At 35.6% G+C, this 26,497-nt stretch overlaps 1 protein-coding gene across 1 annotated transcript in view; it reads right to left on the bottom strand.

Annotated features, from left to right (window-relative positions):
• LOC136025983 (bestrophin-2a-like) overlaps nt 1-25,049 on the bottom strand; it is a 142,582-nt gene extending 117,533 nt beyond the window's left edge. Inside the window, exon 1 of the mRNA XM_065702120.1 lies at nt 22,870-25,049. The gene's annotated coding sequence lies outside the window, so the exon portion shown is untranslated. The remainder of the gene's footprint in view (nt 1-22,869) is intronic.
• Nucleotides 25,050-26,497: the final 1,448 nt, after the last annotated feature.

Raw genomic sequence — 26,497 nt, 5'->3', positions numbered from 1 at the left:
ATTCGATTCAAACACAGTTAAAATATAGTTTCCCCCAAGCCGAAGCTAACTGTTTAGTATAAACAGCGTGAAAACTGGGTTAGGTCTCATGTTCGCAGTATGAGTTCTCGATTGTGTATTATACAGCAAATAAGTACAACTGCGGTTGTCTGTGTTGATTTAACATAAAAAAAGTCTTTAAAATCCATATACTTTTTAAACAAAGGTTAAAAATGTTGCATTACCTTACACATCTCACAAATTAAAATAAGGTACTACCACTAGGAGTTAACTTAAGGGATAAAATGACAAAGCATAAAACGAAAATGAAAAATGTACCAGCTCAAATGATAACATTAAAAGGAAAAGTTTGTTATTATACAGAGACATGCGCAATGGGATCTTGGGGCTCACTTCAACATCCTAAATTACCTCAGATTTTCGGGAACTTTTTATGAAATTAGCAAATCTTTAGTACTGAAATTTTTTTTATGAGCTGTAAAATGTTGCTTTTATTAAAAAAAGGATGGATCAATAAAAGACCTAAATGTAACTAATTATATATATAAGTAACTCTACATTATATATTTTATGTTAGTCTATTTTTGTTTTATATATATATATATATATATATATATATATATATATATATATATATATATATATATATATACATATATATATATATATATATATATATATATATATATATATATATATATATATATATATATATATATATATATATCATGAAAAGAGAAATCACCAATGCAACAGCACAAGCACAAAAAAAAAGAGACAGAAGGAGAAAAGGAAGACTGTTTTCCTAAGTTAGTGATTAATATAGACAAGCACTTGAATGAGGCCTTAACCCTACTCATCCATACAATCACATAGGTCAAACAGCATAGCCAAACACAATCAACCATAAAGAATAATCCATGGACAGGCAGTCATGTCGTCAATAAGTATAAGTCGTCATTTACCAAACAATAAAAAAAATAATAAAGACAAATAATTCAGAGGCAACAACCCAACACAAGGGCTCATCAGGACTTGTCTATAGGGTTTCGCCACATTAAATTCTCTGCCCAGCCAAGTGTTGTGGCTACCACAGAATATCCATGGCATCCCCGTGTCAGGTATCACCCCCAAAATACATGCCTATGAAAGAAAAAAAAACAGCAAATGTAAAACAACCAAGTAACACCAAAACAAGCTTATCCTGTTAATATATCCCTCTTTTTAGCAACAATAGGTAAACTAAATATAATAAATTTTACCAAATTACAAATATTAACACATTGCAAAAAACCTGAATGAACTAAACAATTATAGAATTCATCTTTACCATGTGGCTAATTTAAAAAAAAAAATCCGCTCAATTAGAAACACAATTCAAAATAAATGGTGCTGCAACAACATTTCTCAAACCTCCGAAATTAGTTGAAAATTTCTTTAAGTATTTCTAGATAATTCTTTTGATATTTATTTAAAAGTTCGTTATAATGAAAACTAAATTTTTTAAATTGCCAAGTTAATTTATTTGCAGAAAAACCATATATATTTATATATATATGTATATATATTTTAGCATCAGATTCTAGTTTGTTTTTGTTTTTTACGCTGAAGACGCCTTGTTGTTTACGGGCGAAATAATGTTTAGATTTTTTTCTTTCTCTTCGTTTTCATTTACTGACCATTGATCCGTTTTGTCATCTTTATATTGATTTCTGATTCTTTAGGGTTGGATCTACGGTGTTAGACTAAGGGCACTTGTCCCCCACCCAGAATGTCTAAAGTTCCGCTAACTATAGGAAACAGGAGTGAAAAAGACTAATGAGGGAATCCAGGTTTCATTGTTATCCCCCTCCCCAAGCATTAGTTCTGTGTTCGTCCCTGATTACAACAGAGCTTCAGCTATAACAAGAAATTCATTTGGCATGACTGAGTTTTATCTGGTACATTAAAAACAGATACACTACTTCCCACAAGCGAGTGGTTAGTTGAATTTAAATGCTTAATAAAAATTAAAGATCATTTAAGTGTGCTAATTTTACTAATCGACTAAAAAACAGTTAGGCAATGTGAATTTGCAATTCCGTAACAAATGGAAAAAAAAACGTTACTTCATTCCTTAGTTCAGAGTAAGCACAAAAACCTTCTGCCTGACAGCCAACGTGCCTCTATGTCCTGCTAATACTCCCTATATTCGATTCCTACCGATTTCATTGCATTGGACCGGAAAAATTCTTGAACTCAAAAAATGAGTCTTTATAAAATGTTCAATTCTCACTAATGTATTTCTCGTAATTCACTCTCTTTTTCTCTTGTCAAACAGTTCGTGGTAACGAACTGTAGTAAGGAGCGACCCGGCTCAATAGTAACCAAAACTCTAAAAAATGGAATTTTGATATCAATAGCTACATCAAAAGAATCGTATTTTAATGCTGGTTTTAAATATATAAGGTTCATCAAGTTTAGTCTTACCCATCAAAAGTTACGAGCCTGAGAAAATTTGCATTATTTTAGAAAATAGGGGGAAACACCCCCTAAAAGTCATAGAATCTTAACGAAAATCACACCATCAGATTCAGAGTATCAGAGAACCCTACTGTAGATGTTTCGAACTCCTATCTACAAAAATGTGGAATTTTGCATTTTTTGCCAGAAGGCAGATCACAGATGCGTGTTTATTTGTTTTTTTGTTTTTTCGTTGTTTTTTTTTTTTGTTTTGTTTTTTTTCCCAGGGGTGATCGTATCGACCCAGTTGTCCTAGAATGTTGCAATAGGGCTCATTCTAACGGAAATGAAAAGTTCTAGTGCCCTTTTTAAGTGACCAAAAAAATGGAGGGCACCTAGGCCCCCTCCCACGCTAATTATTTTCCCAAAGTCAACGGATCAAAATTCTGAGATAGCCATTTTATTCAGCGTAGTCGAAAAACCTTATAACTATGTCTTTGGGGACGACTTACTCCCCCACAGTCCCCGTGGGAGGGGCAACAAGTTACAAACTTTGACCTGTGCTTACATATAGCAATGGATATTGGGAAGTATACAGGCGTTTTCAGGAGGATTTTTTCGTTTGGGGGGAGGGGTTGAGAAGAGGGGATATGCTGGGGGAACTTTACCTCGAGAATTTATCATGGGAGAAGAAAATTTCCATGAAGGGAGAGCAGGATTTACTAGCATTATTTAAAAAAAAAAACAGTTAAAAAATAATGTGAAAAAGCTTTTTCAGCTGGAATTAAGGAACAGCAATAAAACTTAAAACAAACAGAAATTATTACCCATATGAGGGGCTCACCTCCTTCTAATATCTCGCTCTTTACGCTAAAGTATTTTTAGTAATTTCAACTATTTATTCTACGGCTTTTGTGATTCAGGGGTCATTCTTAATGAATTGAGATAAAATTTAAGCTTTAGTGTAAAGAGCGAGGTACTGACGATGGGGCGTCAGTATATAAAAACATGAGAATACAAAAGTTCTTTACGTAAGCTAATTTATAAGTTACGTAAATCTTTTACCAATAAAAAGATTCGTAAAAAATTAAAAGTTCTAGTTGCCTTTTTAATTAACCAAAAAATCGGAGGGCAACTAGGCTTTGTCCCCCGCTCTTTTTTTCTCAAAATCATTCGATCAAAATTATGAGAAAGCCATTTAGCCAAAAAAAAAAATATGCAAATTTCGTTTTGATTGTTCCTCTGCGGAGAGCCAAAATCAAAACATGCATTGATTCAAAAACGTTCAGAAATTAAATAAAAAAAAAACAAGTTTTTTTAACTTAAAGTAAGGAGCGACATTAAAACTTAAAACGCACAGAAATTACTTCGTATATGAAAGAGGCTGCTTCCTCATCAACGCCCCGCTCTTTACTCTAAAGTTTTTTACTGTTTTAAAAAGAAGAATTGAGAGAAAGAGACAAACTTTAGCGTAAAGAACGGGGCGCTGATGAGGAAGCAGCCTCTTTCATATACGAAGTAATTTCTGTGCGTTTTAAGTTTGAATGTCGCTCCTTACTTTCAGTTAAAAAAAAACTTGTTTTTTTTTTATTTAATTTTCTACAGGCGCTTCTTTATTAATACAGCATTGAGTAAATTCGTATTTGGTGCAAATTTTTGTTATCCTCGGAATAGCACCGTTATCAGGACCTGCCGTAGCTCTCGCTCCTTCAATAATTTTACAAAAACAGTTTTTGCCAACCTGTGGTCTGTGCAGTGGTGTCGTTTCGGGGAGGGGGCAAGGGGCAGTCATCCCTGGATTATTTTGGAGAGAACATTATTTTATAGCCCATTCCCTTGACTCCCCAGATCAAGACACCTCCTGCCCTCCCAATAAAAATGTTGGAGCTACGCCCCTGGGTCTGCGGGGAGGAAGTTTTTCAAGGGTGGAATACAAAGGAGGAAATGGTGGAAATATCATTAAGTGATAGAAGTTTTATGCGGATTAAGAAGTAGGGTAAGTTCATGAGCACAGGTATGATATATAGGGACCATTTCCTGTAATTTATTTGTAATTTAGTGTTAATTTTAGGGATTGTACTTGTTCATGATTTGTATAATGTTATATTTTTGTTATTAACCATGGCCCGTAAAGGCTCTAAGCGTTAATAAACATCATATTGTGCTGTTTCTCTTAATGAAGGCATTTAGAAAATTAAGAGTAAAATCTGTAATTGTTTGCTTATGCAAAGTTTTACATAGCAATACGTCTCTGTGAATAACTTTGTTGTTTACATGTTTGACAAAAATAACAGTATTCACTTTGTCGGAAATATATGTAGATACAATATCTGTCATTTCTGTTCAATCTGTCATTCCAATATCTGTCAAATCTCTTCAATATATGTATAAGTCGAAAATATCTGTGGATATTTCATTCATTTATTCATTAGCAGATTCATTAGCAGAGTGTAATAACAACTGCTATGCATATTTGATGCTAATTCTTTTTTACACCAGATTTGTACTAATTGGTTTTTGCAATTGTATTTTTTACTTTTGATGAAAACCCCGCGACAGACGGCAAGGCCGCATCCAGAATTTTCGGGGAGGGGTTCAAAAAAGGATTTTCTTAGGGGGGCGGAAAAAAAACCTCAAACTTTTTTTTATATTCATGGCTTTTACGTTTATACAAGCCGGACAAACATTTCGGGAGGGGGGTTCAAACCATCTCCCCCCCTGAATACGGCCATGATAGACGGTCGTCTATCGTGGCAACTGCAGAAGCCCTCCCATGTCTCCGTGCCAGAGGCTCTTCTTTTGTTTTCCAGGTTTTCGTTTCTAAGAGGGTGCTATATTCTCAGACAAGGATGTATGATGTGCCTGGGAGACCGTACGAAAAATGTCCAAGGCAGTTTCAAGCGATGTCTGTTGATAATGAATGAAAGTTCTTCTGATTAGCCATAACGACTTTCTACTTTAAAAATTGGAGTTCTGCTCCATCTGTTTATGCGGAGAATATAACTTAGGCATGGGTGGTTAAACTTTATCCCAAGCTTTCATTTCTTCTGCCTTTATTGAGCATACCCAAAAGTGCATAATAGAACAACCTGGATATCTAACTGATCGGACGATAAACTATTTAGTTTCTCCCTTGACTTCTTACCAAAGATCGAATTACAACCTCTTCAATTCTTGGTAATATGAAATTTCCTTCGATTGCTCGGTTTTCCAACTTTGGCAACAAGCAACGATACGCGATCCGATGCTTCAATGGCTTTTTCTATATTAGAACTTATATCGGTCATCAATTATAGATCTACTTTGACACAGCTGTCTTTCAAAGAATTCGATATGCCTTACTGCGGTCTTCGAATTTTTCGGTTTCGCTGGCTTTTGAGCACCATTCGATAAAAAACAAATTACACTCATAGGTTTGAGAAAATTTTGTGAGTGAGTGAAAGAATTCGATATGCCTTACTGTGGTCTTCGAATACTTGTCCGATTTCCCTGACTTTTGAGCACCATTCGATAAAAAACAAGTTACACTCACAGGTTTGGGAAAATTTTGTGAGTGAGTGAAATAATTCTATATGCCTTACTGTGGTCTTAAAATACTTATTCAATTTCGCTGCCTTATGAGCACCATTCGATCAAAAACAAGTTACACTTACAGGTTTGGGAAAATTTTGTGAGTGAGTGAAAGAATTCGATATGCCTTATTGTAGTCTTCGAACACTTATTCGATTTTGCTGGCTTTTGAGCACCATTCGATAAAAAACGAGTTACACTCACAGCTTTGAGAAAATTTTGTGAGTGAGTGAAAGAATTCGATATACCTTACTGTGGTCTTCGAATACTTGTTCGATTTCACTGGCTTTTGAGCACCATTCGATAAAAAAAAGTTACACTCACAGGTTTGGGAAAATTTTGTGAGTGAGTAAAAGTGAATCTAAACTATATTTTCGTCGTTTTTGTTTATGAGGACACTTTGTAATGCACAATTATATTAATAGTCGTTTAGCCCCTTAGTCCTATGAATTAAGTCAATATCTCTTTAGTCCTTCAAAAAGTAAACATTAACATCTGATATGAATAATAAAGGAAGCTTATCAGATAGACAGATAGAGTCGAAACACTGGATAGATTGTGGTAAACAGGGATGTAAGAGCTAAAGAAATTTTGGGTTTTGAAGAGGAAGTTAAATATAGAAAGAAAGAGCTATAACAGAGTTCTCTTAACATTCGTAGCTCTTAGCTGTAGCAATTGTTAATTATAAGTTACTTTTATCTGATTTTGCACATACCAGATTGATTTGATTGTAAATTCTGTTGATGATTGATTTATTTATTATTGGAGTGCTTGTATGATAAACGCCCTAATGCTTAAGTTGTTCATTCATTGACGCATTATAGAAACCGTTTTTTTTTTTTTTTTGTTAGTTCCTTTCAGCTTAACGTCAGACAAGACAAAGAGAAGTGACTTAATAGGTGGAAAATATATAATTTAAGCTATATATTTGCAAATTAGGGGGATGGGATTAATGTATTTGGACAGAGTGAAGTTAGAAAACAATCCTTAATACATAATATGCAGAATAATTGTGCCTAACACAGTAGGCATGCAGACCCGCTTTACTTTACCCGCACCCCCTAATGCGCAAATATATAGCCCAAACTTGTTTCTAAAGTGTTTTACTTTTATTTTACTTTTATATGTTTCATTAGGATTGAGCATCAGAGAAACATATTAGAAGAACATTAGGTAGAGCGCATATCATACAAATAGCATTATTTGTAATGTTGTGATCAATTGTTGATATTGTTTGCCCGTAAAACCTTAGACAAGCCATATTCCCGTTTGTATTCTCAGAGCGAGTAAATATAATCAAGAAAATACCTAATTCTTCCTCTTTAAGACTCTGCAGGATATTCCCCTTATTATGATTATTCTAGTCGGCCTTGCTAGCTTATAAGGACATGCTCTCGCGACCAATTTTGAGATCATGGGATCAAACAGTTCGTGGTAACGAACTGTAGTAAGGAGCGACCCGGCTCAATAGTAACCGAAACTCTAGAAAATGGAATTTTGATACCAATAGCTACATCAAAATAATCGCATTTTAATGCTGATTTTAGATATACAAGTTTAATCAAGATAAGTTGTACCCATCAAAAGTTACGAGCCTGAGAAAATTTGCCTCATTTTAAAAAATGGGGGAAACACCCCCTAAAAGTCATACAATCTTAACGAAAATCACACCATCAGATTCAACGTATCAGAGAACCTAATTGTAGAAGTTTCAAGCTCCTATCTACAAAAATGTGGAATTTCACATTTTTTGCCAGAAGACAGATCACGGATGCGTGTTTATTTGTTGTTGTTTTTTTGTTTGTTTTTTTCCCCAGGGGTGATCGTATCGACTGAGTGGTCCTAGAATCTTGCGAGAGGGCTCATTCTAACGGAAATTAAAAGTTATAGTGCCCTTTTTAAGTGACAAAAATATTGGAGAGCACCTAGGCCCCCTCCCACCCTCATTTTTCCCCAAAGTCACCAGATCAAAAATCTGAGGTATCTATTTTATTCACCATAGTCGAAAAACCTAATAACTATGTCTTTAGGGGCGACTTACTCCCCCGCAGTTCCCGTGGGAGGAGCTGCAAGTTGAAAACTTTGACCTGTATTTACATATAGTAATGGTTACTGGGAAGTGTACAGACGTTTTCAGGGGGATTTTTTGGTTTAGGGGGAGAGTTGGGGGGTACATGGGAGGATATTTCCATGGAGAAACTTCTCATGGTGGAATAGAATTTCAATGAAGGGGGCGCAGGGTTTTCTAGCTTTATTTGAAAAAAACAATGAAAAATAAATATGAAAAGTTTTTCTATTGAAAGTAAGGAGCAGCATTAAAACTTAAAACGAAAAAAATATTACGCATATGAGGGGTTTACCTCCTCGTTATACGTCGCTCTTTACGCTAAAGTATTTTTAGTAATTTCAACTATTTATTCTACGGCTTTTGTGATTCAGAGGTCATTCTTAAGGAATTGGGACACAATCTAAGCTTTAGTGTAAAGAGTGAGGTATCGACGAGGGTTGAACCCCTTCATATACGCAATACAAACCTACGAATTTAGAAGTTCGTTACGTAAGTTAATTCGTAAGTTACGTATATTTTTTACCAATGAAAATGTTTGTAAAAAATTAAAAGTTCTAGTTGCTATTTTAAGTAATCAAAAACTTGGAGGGCAACTAGGCCTCCTCCTTCGCTTCTTTTTTCTCAAAATCTTCCAATTAATTGCAATTAATTAATATGCAATTTTTTTTTTAATTATTTATCTGCGGAGAGCCAAGATCAAAACATGCATTAATTCAAAAATGTCCAGAAATTAAATAAAAAAAACAAGTTTTTGTAACGGAAAGTAAGGAGCGACATTAAAACTTAAAACGAACAGAAATTACTCCGTATATGAAAGGGGCTTTTCCTCCTCGACGCCCCGCTCTTTACGCTAAAGTTTCTTACTGTTTTAAAAAGTAGAGTTAAGAGAAAGGGTCAAACTTTAGCGTAAAGAGCGGGGCGTTGAGGAGGAAAAGTCCCTTTCATATACGGAGTAATTTCTGTTCGTTTTAAGTTTTAATGTCGCTCCTTACTTTCCGTTACAAAAACTTGTTTTTTTTTGTTTAATAACTCTTAAAAGAGAGATAGTCTCCTTACTAAAACTGGTAACAGCCAGGTCACTTCAGTACAATTTTACTGAAGTGGAAACAAGATCCAATTACCTTGAACTAACAAGCCCTGCGGTATAGGGAAATTAACTATTTCTGTGAAGTACAGAATGTCTGGTGCTGTCCCAATTTTCAATAGCAACGCATGACTTTGCCCAGAGTACCAAAAACGTAGCTTAAATGCAACTTACGTTAAATGCAAGACATAACTGAAAAAGGCAAGGTATTTAAAAATCAGCCATGTTTCCACTGTCCTAATCAATTTGTCTCGGTAATTTGGAATTATTACTTTGGTCTTAGTTATGATTCTGGGCGGCTTTTCCAAAGTATTGTTTCTATTTTATTAAATTATTTAATTACATAATGCGAAAAAAATTATTTTTGTAGGTTATTAATTAAAAAAAAAACTTTCAAAAAGTAAGTTTTCTAAAGAAAAGTGATAAACTTAAAATTAAGAGAAATAGAAACCTACAATAACTCAAACCCAAAAAGACTAAAAATTAACTAATGAAACTAAAGAACTAATGAAACCCAAAATGAACAGAAATTAAATAAACAATCATAGCGAAAAACATACAACAGGTACTAATCTAAATGGATAAATAAATCTTAAAAGGAGTGAAACTTCAATCGAATGTGCAAATCAAACTTAAAACGAACAAAAATCTCTACAAACAAGAATTTGGGCTATGCCTCCTTCTCTCACTGTAAAATTCTGAAACCTTCTGCATCATTGTCGCTTTACTGAAAACTAAATGTGTTTTAAACAGTCTTGGAAAGTAAAAATAAAATAAAACTTAATGTTTGATATATAATGATATTAATTGCTGGAAGATCATCAATTCAAGATTTATTTTACCGCAATTTTATTTTTGTTTTCAATGCTGCAGTAACTACTACTACTACTACTACTAATAACTCACTGCAGCACCAAGCCGCCTGAGACCAACACAGCTACGCACGCTCCTCCTCCAACCTAATCTATTAAAACCTCCCTCTTTACACCCTCCCAGGAAGTTCCCATTTCCTTTAAATCTTTATTTATGACATCCTCCCAACCCAGACAAGGACGACCTGCTTTCCGTGTAGCCCCAGACGGTTGGCCAAAAAGGACAATCTTCGGTAATCTGTCATCCTTCATCCGTAGAACGTGGCCTAGCCATCTCAACCTTTCTTTCATTATAGCCCCAGAAAGCGGGATTGAACCACACTTTTCGTACAACCTACTGTTTGAAATACGGTCAGTCAGCCGGGTACCCAGAACAATCCGTAGGCAACTTCTCTGGAAAGCATCTAGTAAATTTTCATCTGTTTTTCGGAGTGCCCATGCTTCAGAGCCATATTTGACCACTGTCATCACTGTAGCTTCCAATATTCTAATCTTGCTTTGTAGACTTATCTTTCTATTCTTCCAAACTTTTTTTAACTGTGAAAAAACACCCTGAGCCTTAGCTATTCTACTTTTAACATCTTCATTGCTCCCACCATCTTTACTAATAATACTACCAAGGTAACTGAAGCTCCCAACCTGATCAATCTTTTCGTTACCTAATGTCACCTGTTCATCTTCACTTATTCCTAGCCTTAGTGACTTAGTCTTCTTAACATTAATTTTCAAACCTATTTTAGCACCCTGAACTCGTGAAACTTCTAAAAATTCATTCATTTTGCTCACACTTTCATCTAATATGCTTAAATCATCAGCATAATCTAAGTCCAGGAGCGTTCTTACTCCCCATTTGATTCCATGGTCTCCAATTGCCTTTCCTGTGCTCCTTAAGACTAAGTCCATCAAAATGATCTCGTTTTAAGATTCATTTACTAATTTATATTAGTACCTATTGTATGTTTGTTTGCTATTATTGTATATTTAATTACTGCTCGTTTGGGTTTCATTTATATTTCAATAGCAAAGTATTTTTGTTCGTTTTAAGCTTGATTTACATATTTAGCTTAAGCTTTCCTCGTATAAGATTTATTTATTCATTTATATTAGTACCTGTTGTATCTTATTTTGCTATGGTTTGTTCTTTAATTTTTCATTTCTTCTTAAATAGTACTTTCCGGTCTTTTTTAGTTTGATTTATTGAAGGTTTATTTAATTATTGTAGGGATTGTACGCATTGTAGGTTTATGGCCTTTACTTTTCTTTAGAAAACTTCTTTTTCGCAATTTTTTTTTAATTAATTTCTGTTCATTTTTTACTGCCAGAGTTTCAAGTTTTTCAAAATTCCCTATTTTAAAATAGTTTCTTATTCCAAAATAAATTAACAGTTTTGGCAATAACTAATAAAATTAAACTGAATATTTTATATATAATTATATTAATTGTTGAGAACTCACCACCTCAAGATTTTGTTTCACCCAGGGCCGAATTTAAAGCTTTGACGCTTCTATACCCAAATGTCTTCGCCGCTCCGTTTTTGCAAGATTTTCGGGGAAATCCTCAAAACTTCGGGAATAGTGAAAGCCGTAGGGCCTAGTGGGCCTATTGGTAAATCCTGATCTAGTTCCACTTCAATTTTTACTTTATTGTCAATGTTGTAATAAGTACAAAACAAAATGTTTGTAATATAATTCGTTTTAGTAAAGCACCAAATAAGTAGTAGGCCTTATGCTTTTACCATTAAGAAAACGGGCAGTAGCCTTGCTCTTGCTTGTAGTGAAGAAGTTTTGGAAAGAGCTAATAAAATTAAACGAAATCCCAATGACTCTGGAATAGAATGTCGTTAATAATTTTTCTGGTAGGAGGGGGATGGAAGAAGGGCAATGTGTCAGCTCCTATGATTTTTGGAATAAAATATCGTTGACAAGTTTTTCTTTTTTGAAGGGAGGCAGGTCAGGTCATGCTGGGAGGGCTCAAGGGGGACCAGGGGTCAGCTCTCATAAGTCTGAAAATAAAATATTGTTAAGAAGTTGTTTTTTCGACGGAGGGGGGGGGGCATGGAGAGCCAGGTGCGATTTGCCATAATTTATGGAACAAAATATCGTTAACAAGTTTTTTTGGGGATAGGAGTCAGGCCATGCAGAGAAGGCCAGGGTTCAGGTCACTTAAGTTTTGAAATAAAATATCGTTAATAAATTGTTCTTTCTTTGGAGGGGGATCAGGCCATAAAGGGAGGGCTAGGAGTCACTTTCCATGATTTTAATTGATAATTTTTGACAGAAAGAAGGGGTATCGATCCAAGGGGGACCAGGGTTCAACTCCCATAAGTTTTGTAAAAAAATATTGTTAATAAGTTGTTTTTTTCAACGGAGGGGGTTGGGCCATGGAGATCCAGGGGCGATTCGCCATAATTTTTGAAATAAAATATCGTTAACAAGTTTTTTGGGGATAGGAGTCAGGCCATGCAGAGAAGGCCAGGGGTCAGGTCGCTTAAGTTTTTGAATAAAATGTTGTTCACAAGTTTCTTAAGTAGGGTAGGGGTTTGGCTTATCTGATCTTTGAACTATCTTCAAAACCCTCGTATAAGAACCTTCAACGCACCCTCAATATAGCACATAACACTTGACCCAGGACTCTGGGGGTTTGTGTTGACCTGGTGTTTTGTTAACCGATCTTTTGACTTAATTTAACAAAGTGGCTATCTAAAAAATTCGATCGGATGGATTTTATGTAAAGAAAGCAGGAGGGCTAGTTGTCTTCTGGTCCCTATTGACTCTTAAAAATGGAACTAAAACTCTCAATTTCCAATAGAATGAGCACCCGACGAAGTTATACGATCATTTCTTCCATAAAAACCTTTCCTTTTCCCGGGGTGGCTCTGTAAACCCCGGAGTTTTTACTATATGATCTTTGGTCTATTTTAGACAAAGCAAAAATCTGAAAGTTTTGATCGGATGCATTTGGGGTAAAGACGGTTGGTTGGAGATGGCTAGATTATCTCTTTCAGTCATTTGAGTCCCCTCCGAATTTTATCTCTTCTAAGATAAAATGACTCTTAAAAAGGGAACTAGAACTTTCAATTTCCAATAGAATGAGCGCCCAACGAAATTACACGATCATTTCTCCCATAAAAACCTTTCCTTTTCCCAGGGTGGCTCTTTAAACCCCGGAGTTTTTACTATATGATCTTTGGTCTATCTTAGACAAAACAAAAATCTCAAAATTTTGATCGGATACATTTGGGGTAAAGATAGTTGGTGGGAGGTGGCTAGTTTCTCTCTTCCTGTCATTTGAGTCTCCTCCGAAGTTTATCTCTTCCATAAGAACCTCATATGCCTCCGAGGATAATTTAAATTCCTTCTCACGGGTCCCGGAGGGAGGGTTATGTTGACCTCGAAGTCTTTTATATTTGACTGTTGGACTATTTAAAAAAAAGCCTATCTCAAAATTTTGATTGAATAAGTTTGGGAAAAAGGAATTGTGTGTGAGGGGGGGGGGTATATCCCCTCCGTTCACTTTTGACTACTAAAAAGGTAGCTAGAACTTTCATTTTCCAATCAAATGTGCCACGTCTGTTATACGACCACTCCTTACATAAAAACCTTAAATGCCCGCGGTGCATAACTTACAACACTTGCCCACTGACTTTGGGGTTTGTGTCAAACCCGAAGTTTTTATTATTTTATCTTTAAACTATTTTGAACCAAATGGCAATATCAAAATTTTAATCAGACGCATTTGGGGGAAAAGGCTTTGGGTGGGGGCTCGTACTTCTCCAATCAGTTTTGAATCTTAAAAAGGGCATTAGAAATTCTTATTTACAATCGAATGAGCCCTATCGGTAGTTTATATTACCATCCCTTCCATAAGAGCCTTACATGCCCCTGAGGCATAATTTACAACACTTGCCCCCAGGTTCAGATGGGCCATGTTATCCCTTGGGCCTTTGCTATACAATCTTTCGTCTATTTTGAACAAAATGGCTGAACATTTTGTTCAGCTATTTTGAACAAAACTATTTGAACAAAAGAACTATTTTGAACAAAATTCAATCTGACGCATTTAGGAAAAGGAGGGTTGACGGGATGGCTAGTTGCAATCAGACTACTTTTGACTCTTAAAAAAAGGATTAAGAACTCTCAATTTCTGATTGTTTGAGTCCCCTCCAAGGTTAATACGACCACTTTTTCCATAAAACCTTTATATGCCCCAAGGCATAAGTTACAACCCTTCCCTCGAGCTCCGGGGAAGGTTAGCAACCGAAGCAGAAGGTTAGAAAAACTCCTTTATGGTTAAGAACAGAAGGTCAAGGGGGTGCAGGAGCCAGCCTTTACTCCCGAAACTTCCTTCTAAGGGCCCCAAAAAAACTATCTTTTGCTAAATAACTTACCTCATGTCCTTTTCCGCTCAGTGTGTTTTGCATAGGCCTTTTTTCAGGAGCTAGAAAGCAAAGCCAGGTTAGGTTTTCAGTAAAACTTTCCATTATTCGGGACTAGCAAAAACTGCCAAACCATTATTCATAAGAAGACAAGAATTGATGAGACTTGGAAACAGAATTCAGAATGTTAATGGAAAGTGATTCTTGCTAATGGTTTTTGGTGTTGTTTCTTTTTCTGCGCGCTCATGAATACAATAAACTTCCAATTTTGACTTTGTTTCATGTTATTATCGATTATTTCAAGGAATGAAAAGTATTATTGAAATTTTTTCAATATAATTACTATGACCAACTATTAATGCTGGTTTATACATAAAAAATGGTTATAATCATGGAAGCTCGGCCAGCTTTTACATAACTTGCTTTTTTTTCTCGTTATCCGCAATTAGCCGCTATAATTTTCTCTAGCCTGTCTTATAAGCCAGCTTCGCTTCGCGACTGCCAATCAGGGTTGCCACCCGGTGAGAAGAAATCACTACATAGCAGTTATTTGTATGGTTTATTTCGTGATTTCCTCAAATAAGCTAGTGATCTATGTGCTGATTTAGTGATTTCTTAGTCACTAGGAATATTTATTTTTATATTGATTTTTTATTAGTGATTTAGTCACTAGAAATATTGATAAATTGCAAAGGATGGCAAGCACTAACTTCTGCTTACTTACCATAAATAAGAAACCTCAGCGTAGTGCGTATCTTTCCTGTAGTATCAGAAATCCTTTTAATAAAATTGTAAAATATTGTGGCTCACTAAAAAGACGAAGAAAAAATCCCAGTCCTTGCACCTCTCACGCTCATGATTCAGGTACGAATACTTGAGAAACATTCTGGCAGTCTCCAGTCAAATGCTACTCGTCCATATTTCTCGGAGAGCAGGTGCTTTTTTTTTTTTTTTTTTTTTTTTTTTTTTTTTTTTTTTTTTTTTTTTTTTTTTTTTTTTAATGTTCACAAGTTATATAGATGATTTCCATTAATATAATAGTTCATAAGCTAACATACGCTCATTTAAAAACGAAAAAAAAAAAACAGAGCCAGCATCGAATTAACAGATGTTCATTTTAATGAGATATTTAATTATTCTGCCAAGAATACGCAATAGATTCAAACAGTAAGCTGTTCGAAAAGTATGGTTCTGTCCAGCTCTCTAGGACTATGATGACAGGAAGGTTGAAATGGATGAGACGCCATTCCGCTGATGAAGGATGACAGATTAACAAAGATCATCCTTTTCGGCCAATCATCTAGGTCCAAACGAAAAGTCGGTCGTCCCCGGCTTCTGGAGGTTTTAAGGAAGGATTTAAGGGAAGTTGAAACTTCTTGAGAGGGTATAAGGAGGGAGGCTTCAAATAGATTATGATGGAGGAGTACGCGTAGTTGTGTTAGCATCAGCTGGCTTAGTGCTGCAGTGTGTTGTCAGTAGTACTACTAGTAGTATAGGCAACAGTGAACAATACACGAGGCCAGAACTTAAGAAGACAGAACTGAAAATTAGAATAGTGTAGTTGTTTTGAATCTCACCTGCTTTGTTTATGGTATTTCAGAAACTTTTGCAACACGTATGTTGTTTAGAGGTGGCGCTTCAGCCTTTCAAGTTTCCCTCATGAATTATACCTCTGACATAAGCCTTATTATTAACTTGATCATTTCTCGGCCAGGGTCGTCGGCAGGGGAGCAAAACCCTTAGGGCCTAATACTCAAAGATAGAGGACCAGAGTGAAGTCTCCTATTTCTTATTATGCAGAAATTTACGCTAAAAGGTAGGCTAAGTTATTATATATATATATATATATATATATATATATATATATATATATATATATATATATATATATAGCTTAGCCAGAGTCGACCCAGCTTTAAATGGGTACCTGGAGAAATCTGGGGAAGGTAAACAGGAAGGGTGTGCGAAAGCACAGGATGGTTGGCCCCCAACCCCCCATTGCACTTCCTGGCTGAAGGGCCAAGAAACGGAGATCAGCACCGCCGGTAGGGACTGTAAAGTCTAATGCCGTATCCTTTACCTTTTACCTTTACCTTATATATATATATATATATATATATATATATATATATATATATATATATATATATATATATATACATATATATATCTATATTATAAAAATATTATAAAAATAAGTTGTCTGTCTGTCTGTGGATGTGTGGATGGATGTGTCAGGTGACGTCACCTGAAAAAACTGGATTAGGTGACGTCAAAACTGAAAAAACTAAAAAAAGGCAAAAACTACAAAAAAAAACTAAAAACTAATAAAAAAAATAAAAAAGCTAAAAAACTAAAAAAACTATAAAGGTAAAAACCAATAAAAAACTAAAAAAAAAAGTGAAAAAACTAAAAAAAGGCAAAAACTACAAAAAAAAACTAAAAACTAATAAAAAAAGTAAAAAAGCTAAAAAACTAAAAAAACTAAAAAAACTAAAAAAAGGTAAAAAACTAAAAAAAATAAAAAATAAAAAAAATAAAAAATAAAAAAAAACTAAAAAAAAGGAAAAAACTGAAAAATAAGCTAAAATAAAGGTAAAAACCAATAAAAAACTAAAAAAAAAAGGAAAAAACTAATAAATGACGACACTCAAAGAGAAAGCGACCAGGACATGTACACGGGGATACAAATGACGACCGGGACACAGGGAATATAAATAACGACCGGGACACAGGGACACAACTACAACGGGGACACCGGGAGAAACAGGGGGATATAAATGACGACCGGGACAAAAAAACTAAAAAGAAATAAAAACTAAAAACTAATAAAAAAAACTAAAAAATCTAAAAATCTAAATAAGCTAAAAAAGAAAAAAAAAGGAAAAAAATAAAGGAGAAAAACAAAACTAAAAAACGAATGTATATACAGACCGGGACACCGGGATACAAATGATGACCGGGACCCGGGACACAGGGAATATAAATGACGACCGGGACACAGGGACACAACTACAACGGGGACACCGGGGGAAACAGGGGGATGTAAATGACGACCGGGACACCGGGACAGGGAATGGTCGATTAGCAATCACCATCAACAAAGCTCAAGGGCAATCATTAGAATCATGAGGTATAGATCTGAATACAGATTGTTTTCCCATGGACCATTATATGTTGCATGTTCAAGAGTCGGTAAACCTGACAATCTATTTATATGCAAAGACAATGGGACAGCAAAGAATGTTGTATATTCGCAAGTTTTACGTAGTTAAAACCATATATATATATATATATATATATATATTCACAGGTGGGACATAGGGACACAACTACAATGGCGCGTAACTATTATGGCGCGTAACGACTTACGCGCGCGGGGGGGCTTGGGGGGGCGCGAAGCGCCCCCACCAACTAGGTGTTGGGGTGGCGCGAAGCGCCACCCCAACAGCTAGTATATATATATATATATATATATATATATATATACTAGCTGTTGGGGTGGCGCTTCGCGCCACCATAACACCTAGTTGGTCGGGCGGCTTCGCGCTAGCCCCCAAGCCCCCCCACGCGCGTAAGTCGTTACGCGCCATATTAGTTACGCGCCATTGTAGTCGTGTCCCTGTGTCCCACCTGTGAATATAGATAGATATATCTATATATATATATGTTTTTAACTACGTAAAACTTGCGAATATACAACATTCTTCGCTGTCCCATTGTTTGTGCATATAAATAGATTGTCGGATTTACCGACTCTTGAACATGCAATATATAATTGTCCATGGGAAAAACAATCCGTATTCAGATCTATGCCTCATTATTCTAATGATTGCCCTTGAGCTTTGTTGATGGTGATTGCTAATCGAACATTCCCTGTGTCCCCGTCGTCATTTATATAGCCCCCTGTGCCCCCCGGCGTCCCCGTTGTAGTTGTGTCCCCGTGTCCCGGTCGTCATTTATATTCCCTGTGTCCCGGTGTTTTTTCCTTTTTAGTTTTTTTACCTTTTTTTAAGTTTTTTCTTTTTAGGTTTTTCTTTTTTTAGCTTTTTTCGCGCCATATTAGTTACGCGCCATTGTAGTTGTGTCCCTGTGTACCACCTGTGAATATATATATATATATATATATATATATATATATATATATATATATATATATATATATATATATATATATATATATATATATATATATATATATATATATATATATATATATATATATATATTTTTGTAAAACTTGCGAATATACAACATTATTCGCTGTCCCACTGTCTGTCTGTGCATATAAATAGATTGTCAGGTTTACCGACTCTTGAACATGCAACATATAATTGTCCATGGGAAAAACAATCTGTATTCAGATCTATACCTCATTGTTATAATGATTGCCCTTGAGCTTTGTTGATGGTGATTGCTAATCGAACATTCCCTGTGTCCCAGTCGCCATTTATATATCCCCCGGGGTCCCCGTTGTAGTTGTGTCCCGGTCGTCATTTATATTCCCTGTGTCCCGGTCGTTATTTGTTTCCCGGTGTCCCAGTCTGTAATTTCTCTTTGAGTGTCCCGGTTTTCGTTTATATCCCCTGTGTCCCGGTCGTCATTTGTGTCCCGGTGTCCCGGTCTGTAATTTCGTCAGTCGACAAACATGACGTGAGTCGACAAACAACTTCATGACGACATACAGCTCAATCCTTATAATGACGTCAGTCGACAAACATGACGTCAGTCGACACACAAACATGACGTCAGTCAACACACACACAAACAAACAACTTATATATATATATATATATATATATATATATATATATATATATATATATATATATATATATATATATATATATAATATATGTATATATATATATATATATATATATACTGTCAGTGGGTATTACTATGGGTGGCCTGACCAAACTGAGTCGAGGCTGAGGCTACAGGGGCCCATTGCTTCCGATTGTCAGTGGTTAAAAATAGTCGTTAATTTTGTTGAACTCATGAAAACTACTTCATATACATATATATATATATATCTATATACATATATATATATATATATATATATATATATATATATATATATATATATATATATATATATATATATATATATGTATATATATATATATATATATATATATATATATATATATATATATATATATATATATATATATATATATATATATATGTATATATATATATATATTTTTATATATATATAAATATATATATTTATGGGAGAAGTTTCAAAACACAATTTGTTTGTCGGCAAAGTGTTGATTCCGAGCATTTAGAGAAAAACATTCCCGTTGGATAGCTGTGAATTGAGCCTTTGATTTGTAATTGCTTCGCATTGTGGCAGAAAAAAATATAATTTGTATACGCAAGAGACCGAGCTTCGCTCGGTAATAATAATATTTTTTAATATGATAATTGTCCGCTTTTCATTGTGAAAAAAAAACGATCTAGATAGGTCACGACATTAGATGAATTCGTCTATGACCTTAATTCTCGAAAACAAAATTCATAGGAATGACGGTCAAAAACATCAAAAGGCGTCAAAAACCCTAATGGTTTTCAAACAGTTCGTGGTAACGAACTGTAGTAAGGAGCGACCCGGCTCAATAGTAACCAAAACTCTAAAAAATGGAATTTTGATACCAATAGCTATATCAAAAGAATCGCATTTCAATGCTGGTTTTAAATATATAAGTTTCATCAAGTTTAGTCTTACCCATCAAAAGTTACGAGCCTGAGAAAATTTGCGTTATTTTAGAAAATAGGGGGAAACGCCCCCTAAAAGTCATAGAATCTTAACGAAAATCACGCCATCAGATTCAGCGTATCAGAGAACCCTATTGTAGAAGTTTCGAGCTCCTATCTACAAAAATGTGGAATTTTGCATTTTTTGCCAGAAGGCAGATCACGGATGCGTGTTTATTTGTTTTTTTGTTTTTTTTTTTTTTTTTTTTCCCCAGGGGTGATCGTATCGACCCAGTTGTCCTAGAATGTTGCAAGAGGGCTCATTCTAACGGAAATGAAAAGTTCTAGTGCCCTTTTTAAGTGACCAAAAAAATCGGAGGGCACCTAGGCCCCCTCCCACGCTAATTATTTTCCCAAAGTCAACGGATCAAAATTCTGAGATAGCCATTTTATTCAGCGTAGTCGAAAAACCTTATAACTATGTCTTTGGGGACGACTTACTCCCCCACAGTCCCCGTGGGAGGGGCAACAAGTTACAAACTTTGACCTGTGCTTACATATAGTAATGGTTATTGGGAAGTATACAGGCGTTTTCAGGAGGATTTTTTTGGTTTGGGGGAGGGGTTGAGAAGAGGGGGATATGCTGGGGGAACTTTCCTTCGAGAATTTGTAATGGGAGAAGAAAATTTCCATGAAGGGAGAGCAGGATTTACTAGCATTATTTGGTAGGTCAGTTTAGATATAAAAGTTTAAATATTTCAACTTTGGGCCAATCTATGGCGAACATACAGATGGAAGCTCCAAAAATCACCCCGAAAATTGACCACATGCCTGAAATTAGATTGTGCATATTAAAATGTGCATATTTGTTCAGTTGAACATCACTTTCATGATGCCCCGGAAATTTCGCCTTGACACGTTAAGCCGTTCCAAAAATATTGTTGATGTGTGCATTTGACACCCTTTTCATCTTAATACTCTAAGCTTTACACGTGAAATTAGCTACACTTTGATTTATGATAATATTTGCTTGTGTTAATTTTGAGATGATTATTGATCTTAATTTTTTTACTTAATTATTACTAACAATTAATAATTAATTATTCATGAATTAATTATTGTGGAGAGACAAAATAAAACATGCATTAATTCAAAAACGTTCAGAAATTAAATAAAAGAAAAATTAAACGGAAAGTAAGGAGCGACATTAAAACTTAAAGCGAACAAAATTATTCCGTAAATGAAAGAGGTTGTCCCCTGCGCAACTCCTCACTCTTTACACTAAAGTATTTTTTTAATTTAAAAAGTACAGCTGGAAAATAATAACATGCATTACTTCAAAAACGTTCAGAAATTAAATAAAAAAAACAAGTTTTTTAAACTGCAAGTAAGGAGCGACAGTAAAACTTAAAACGAACAGAAATTACTTCGTATATGAAAGAGGCTGCTTCCTCATCAACGCCCCGCTCTTTACGCTAAAGTTTGACTCTTTCTCTCAATTCTTCTGTCTAAAACAGTAAAAAACTTTAGCGTAAAGAGCGGGGCGTTGATGAGGAAGCAGCCTCTTTCATATACGAAGTAATTTCTGTTCGTTTTAAGTTTTACTGTCGCTCCTTACTTGCAGTTTAAAAAACTTGTTTTTTTTATTTAATACTTCCTACAGCGAATGAAATAAAATTAAAGTTGTTTTGCGAAAGAGATTTAAAAAAGAACTGTATTTCTTTTCACCGAGCTAAGGCCGGTCCCCTAGTATTGAATATAAAGGGGGTATTATTGAGATAAAAGAGTTAGTATTAATATAAAAGGAGTAGTATTGGCACAAAAGTGGTAGTATACTTCAATTAGTTTCTTAAAAGACACTAGAAACCAGAAAACTTACAAATTCCATAAAAGAAATCTTAGGAATTACACACTGAAGCTTCACTTCAAATGTTATTATACAATAAACTACAATACACTACTACTACTACTACTAATAACTTATTGCACCACCAAGCTGCTTGAGCCCAACACAGCTGCGCACACTCCTCCTCCATTCCAATCTGTTCAAAACCCCCCTCTTTACGCTCTCCCAAGAAGTGTCTATTTCCCTTAAATCTTTCCCTACGATATCCTCCCACCTCAATCGGGACGACCTATTTTCTCACCTGGCCCTAGACAGTCAGCCAGCAAAGACAATCTTTCATCTTTTATCCGCAGAACGTTTTCTAGCCATCTCATCCTTTCGCTCACAATAGCCCTAGAAAACAGGATTGAACCGTGGTTTTCGTACAATACGGTTCAGTCCACAATATGGTTAAATGTCACTTTCTAGGGCTGTAACGAAAGAAAGGTTGAGATGGCTAGGCCACGTTCTGCGGATGAAGAAGGATGGATTGCCGAAGATTATCCTTTTTGGACAACCGTCTGGGGCTACACGGAAAGCAGGTCGTCCTCGTCTGGGGTGGGAAGATATCATAAATAAAGATTTAAAGGAATGGGAACATCCTGGGAGGGTGTAAGGAGGGAGGCCCTGAACAGATTAGGTTGGAGGAGGAGCGTGCGTAGCTGTGTTGGCCTCAGGTGGCTTGTTGCTGCAGTGAGTTATTAGTAGAAGTAGTGGTAGATCACTAATTGAGATACAATTCTGCAATATGACTATGAAAATGTTCTCAATATACCCTTTCTGAAGTAAGCATATAACACGATTTAATACTGAAAGACGAAATTTATATCCCTTGCATTTTATATCCTTGATACTTATACTTACAAATTCCATAGAATGAAATCCCGAAAATTGCACCTTATAGCTTCACTTCAGATGTTATTGTATGATAAACTACAATATGATTACGGAAATACTTTTGATCCAACCTTTCAAACGCAAACATGCACTAAACAATTTAATGTTAAAACTTGAAATACACATTCAGCACTAAGTACCCATTAGAGTCATAAAAGCTAAATTCTGGATAAAACAACTGTGGATCATAAAAAATTCAAGAAATTAGCATTCTTTGCCACAGAATTTGGTCCTTTTTGTCTTTCCCATTACTAGAATGTATTATATGGATTTTCTTAGGTAAATTTTCAATTCTTCCTGTTACAAAATTTTCGGCTTTTTGTGGTATCCTGTTTTGCAAATAATTTGGAAATAATTTTGAAAAACCACAAAATGGTTTGTCATATGAGGATAGTCTATTTCGTCATAGAACAAGTATTGCAACATCATGAACGTATAAAAATCGTTAAGTTAAATTTAGTTGCAAACGTTTTATTTTTTACTTTTAGCTTTTTTTAATTTTCGAATTTTTTCTACGCTGCTGAGGAGAGCTAAATTAAGGCATCATCCTGAAAATTTGACCCATATGAGACAGAGCCGCCATTTGGGCGATATCTTGGGGTGGGCATGAACTCCATCTGCCCCCCCCCCCGATTCACTTTGTGTCGCGTAAGAAAAGTCCGGGTTTTGGCAGCACAATGACCGAATATTCTAAGTAAAAATACATTTTCAGCACCCGTGTGTTGCTTGAAAATGTACTGTAACCAAATGTGGAACTCAGCCACACTGACCTCTAAGATTAATTATAACAACGAAAAATACGATCAATGAGGTTAAGTGATTAAAAACTGAAAGTGGAAAATTCAACCAGACTACAGGCTGGCATTCCTCAGCGAGAAACTTTCTTATTTAAGTAAACAATACGTTTGTGAAAGTAACCTTCATTATTATTCTGAGGGTTGTAACCAAAATCTCAGTGTCCCTTCAGCAAAAATCTTCCAGATCAAATATATTTATAAAAAGGAAAAACATAACAAGAAAAAATAAATATAACAACATTCAAGGTAACAAGGGGAACCGCCGAGCTTTCATCTTTGCAAAATCGTCAACAAGCTGGTTGTAGTCCAAATTTTTTACTAAATCCTTCTCTGCAAATATCAAAAGGAGGTGACTAAGACGATCATCTCCTGTTGTAGACCGCAGGTAGTTTTTCACTATTTCTAGGCTCGAAAACAAACGCTCATTGCTCGCTGTTGTCTCAGGAAGTGTGGCAGCAATACGAAGTACTTTAATTACTTATGAGTAAGCCACTGGTAATGCCTGAAGATGGTCGACAATGTCTAGTAAGTTTTCCGGCTTTTTCTCCTCATTGAGCAAGAAACGCTTGGCAATACCAGCTTGAGATTCGAGAAGAATGCTGTCGATATCCAGCTCGCCGTAAACAGAAGAGAAAAGCTTGAGCAGCTCTGTGTCCATAAACTTGGTTGAGCTTGGATCCAAGGCTTCGAGCGTACTCAGCACTGGCAAGTTATCTGTGAACCTTCTGTCAAATTTGGCTAGTAGACGGTCAAAAGTTTTGAAGTATTCTTGCTTCATTTCATCCGCCAAAGTAGTAGTCCGATTTCCAGATTCGATGAAATTCTTTCCTACCGTCAAAGTTGTCACAAATTGTTTCCGATGCTTGGTGATATTTTGAATTCTTCAAGGTCGTCCTTTCTGACCAACAGAGGGGGGTCTAGTCGCGGGTCCATTCACAGCAGGTACTTCAATTTCGAGTTCTGTTGCAAACTCTTTAGCCTTCTTGAAAAGCGATACAAATGAAGCATCCGAACGTAGGTCGGTGGGTTTGCTTCTTGTGGCATGAATCAGGGTGCGCGATCGAGAAATAACCAAGTCGACGGCGACGGCATGGAATTGCTGAGACAGCGATTTCGTCGCTCGCGTAATTGCTTCTATGTAGTGCAATTGGAAGACAACAAGGAACGATTCCATCAAGAAATGATAGGCCAGGAACTGACCTATTTTAGTCTATCAACTTGGAGGAATTACTGCAAATATTCAGAATTTATAATATTAATATAATCATCTAGGAAACGGGCATTTGACATAACTTGAGAATTAGATTATGTATCTAACCTGCTTTCAAAGTTAACAATGGTTAATAGATAATAGTGTTATTATTATGGCCGGCAAAGGACCCTTTTTGGTGGAAGCTTGGGCCCCCTGGAAAATCTGGGGTGGGCATTTGCCCACCCCTGCCCCCCCCCCAAATGGCGCCTCTGATATGAGAATGAATGACGAAATTGTTCATTATAATTAGCCTTAAGTGACGTGTCCTTTTCATCGTAACATAATTACATTCTGGGCTAGGTCCCAAGGGTGTAGGCAGTTTGTCCAGGGAAAGGATGAGGGGCAAAACAAAGCTTCCAGAGGTGGTCATAAGTCTGAAAAGAAATATATTTTTTGACAATTTTATATAATTTTAGAATGTTTTTTTCATAGCTATTTTCAAACGGGGTATCTTCGTTCGTGGACAGAGACAAGTAGTGCCATGGAGGAGAGGGCTTGATCACCGGAATTCCAGTCTCATTGGCGTAAATTACAATTATTAGGCAGAAACTTACTTTAAGAAATTTGATTTTATTTATTTAATTCGTAATCAAATATTTTATTTTAATTTTAGAATCTTTATGACTTCTTTTTTTCAATTGAATCAAAAACTGAAAATCAAACAGAATCTATTTTTACATTTTTTGAGGAACTTAACGAAATAGCTAAAAAAAATTACTGGATAGAGCTAGAAGAATATTTGATGCAGCCCTCCTCTTAAAATGCGTAGAATCACTAATACAAATTGACATACTAAATTATTATTTGTACCGTATTTCTCAAAACCAAAAAAGTAAAGAGGTCTGTGACGATTTTCGTCCCCTGGAAACAGTATTGGGTCACAACAACCTTGGCGATAGGGCACTTGCTTGTACTTGTAGCAGTAAGGTGTTAAACATAAACCAAAATTTAATCACCTTCTTTTTATTTCTTATTTCGTTGAAATCTAGGTGATAGAGGTAAGCGTGATTCCTAAAAGCCCTGGACCAAGTCAGCACAGCTCTTGAGGTATCCATCAAGCATCTTCATCTTTTACCTCGATAACAGCTAAACAGGCAATATTTTGAACATCCTGGAGCATGCGCCGTGGTGAAAAAGTGAGCATTAAATGCAGCATTTAATACTCAGCATTAAAATGCAATTCTTTTGATGTAACTGTTGGTATCAAAATTCCATTTTTTAGAGTTTCTGTTACTATTGAGTCGGTTCGCTCCTTACTACAGTTCGTTACCACGAACTGTTTGATGTTACCAGCAAAGGTTTATCAAAGGTTTAACGACTGGTTTATCAAAAGTTTACCTATTTTTTTTCCTTTTATGCCACCAGCAAAGGTTTATCAAAGGTTTACCGCTTCTTTTCCTTTTATGCCACCAGTAATGAAGTCTATGGAAAAGCCAAAAAATCCAAAAACTATGTTTTTTTGCAAGAATAGCACCTGAATACCCAAAAAATCACTGTAAAAGCTTGAGGATGGCTGATTGCGGAGTAAACATTTGCCTCCACTATA

The sequence above is a fragment of the Artemia franciscana genome, chromosome 1 (genome assembly GCF_032884065.1).
Source record: "Artemia franciscana chromosome 1, ASM3288406v1, whole genome shotgun sequence".
Lineage (NCBI taxonomy): Eukaryota > Metazoa > Arthropoda > Branchiopoda > Anostraca > Artemiidae > Artemia > Artemia franciscana.
Note: the sequence above shows the minus strand (reverse complement) of the source record. Positions and strands in the feature narration are given on the sequence as shown.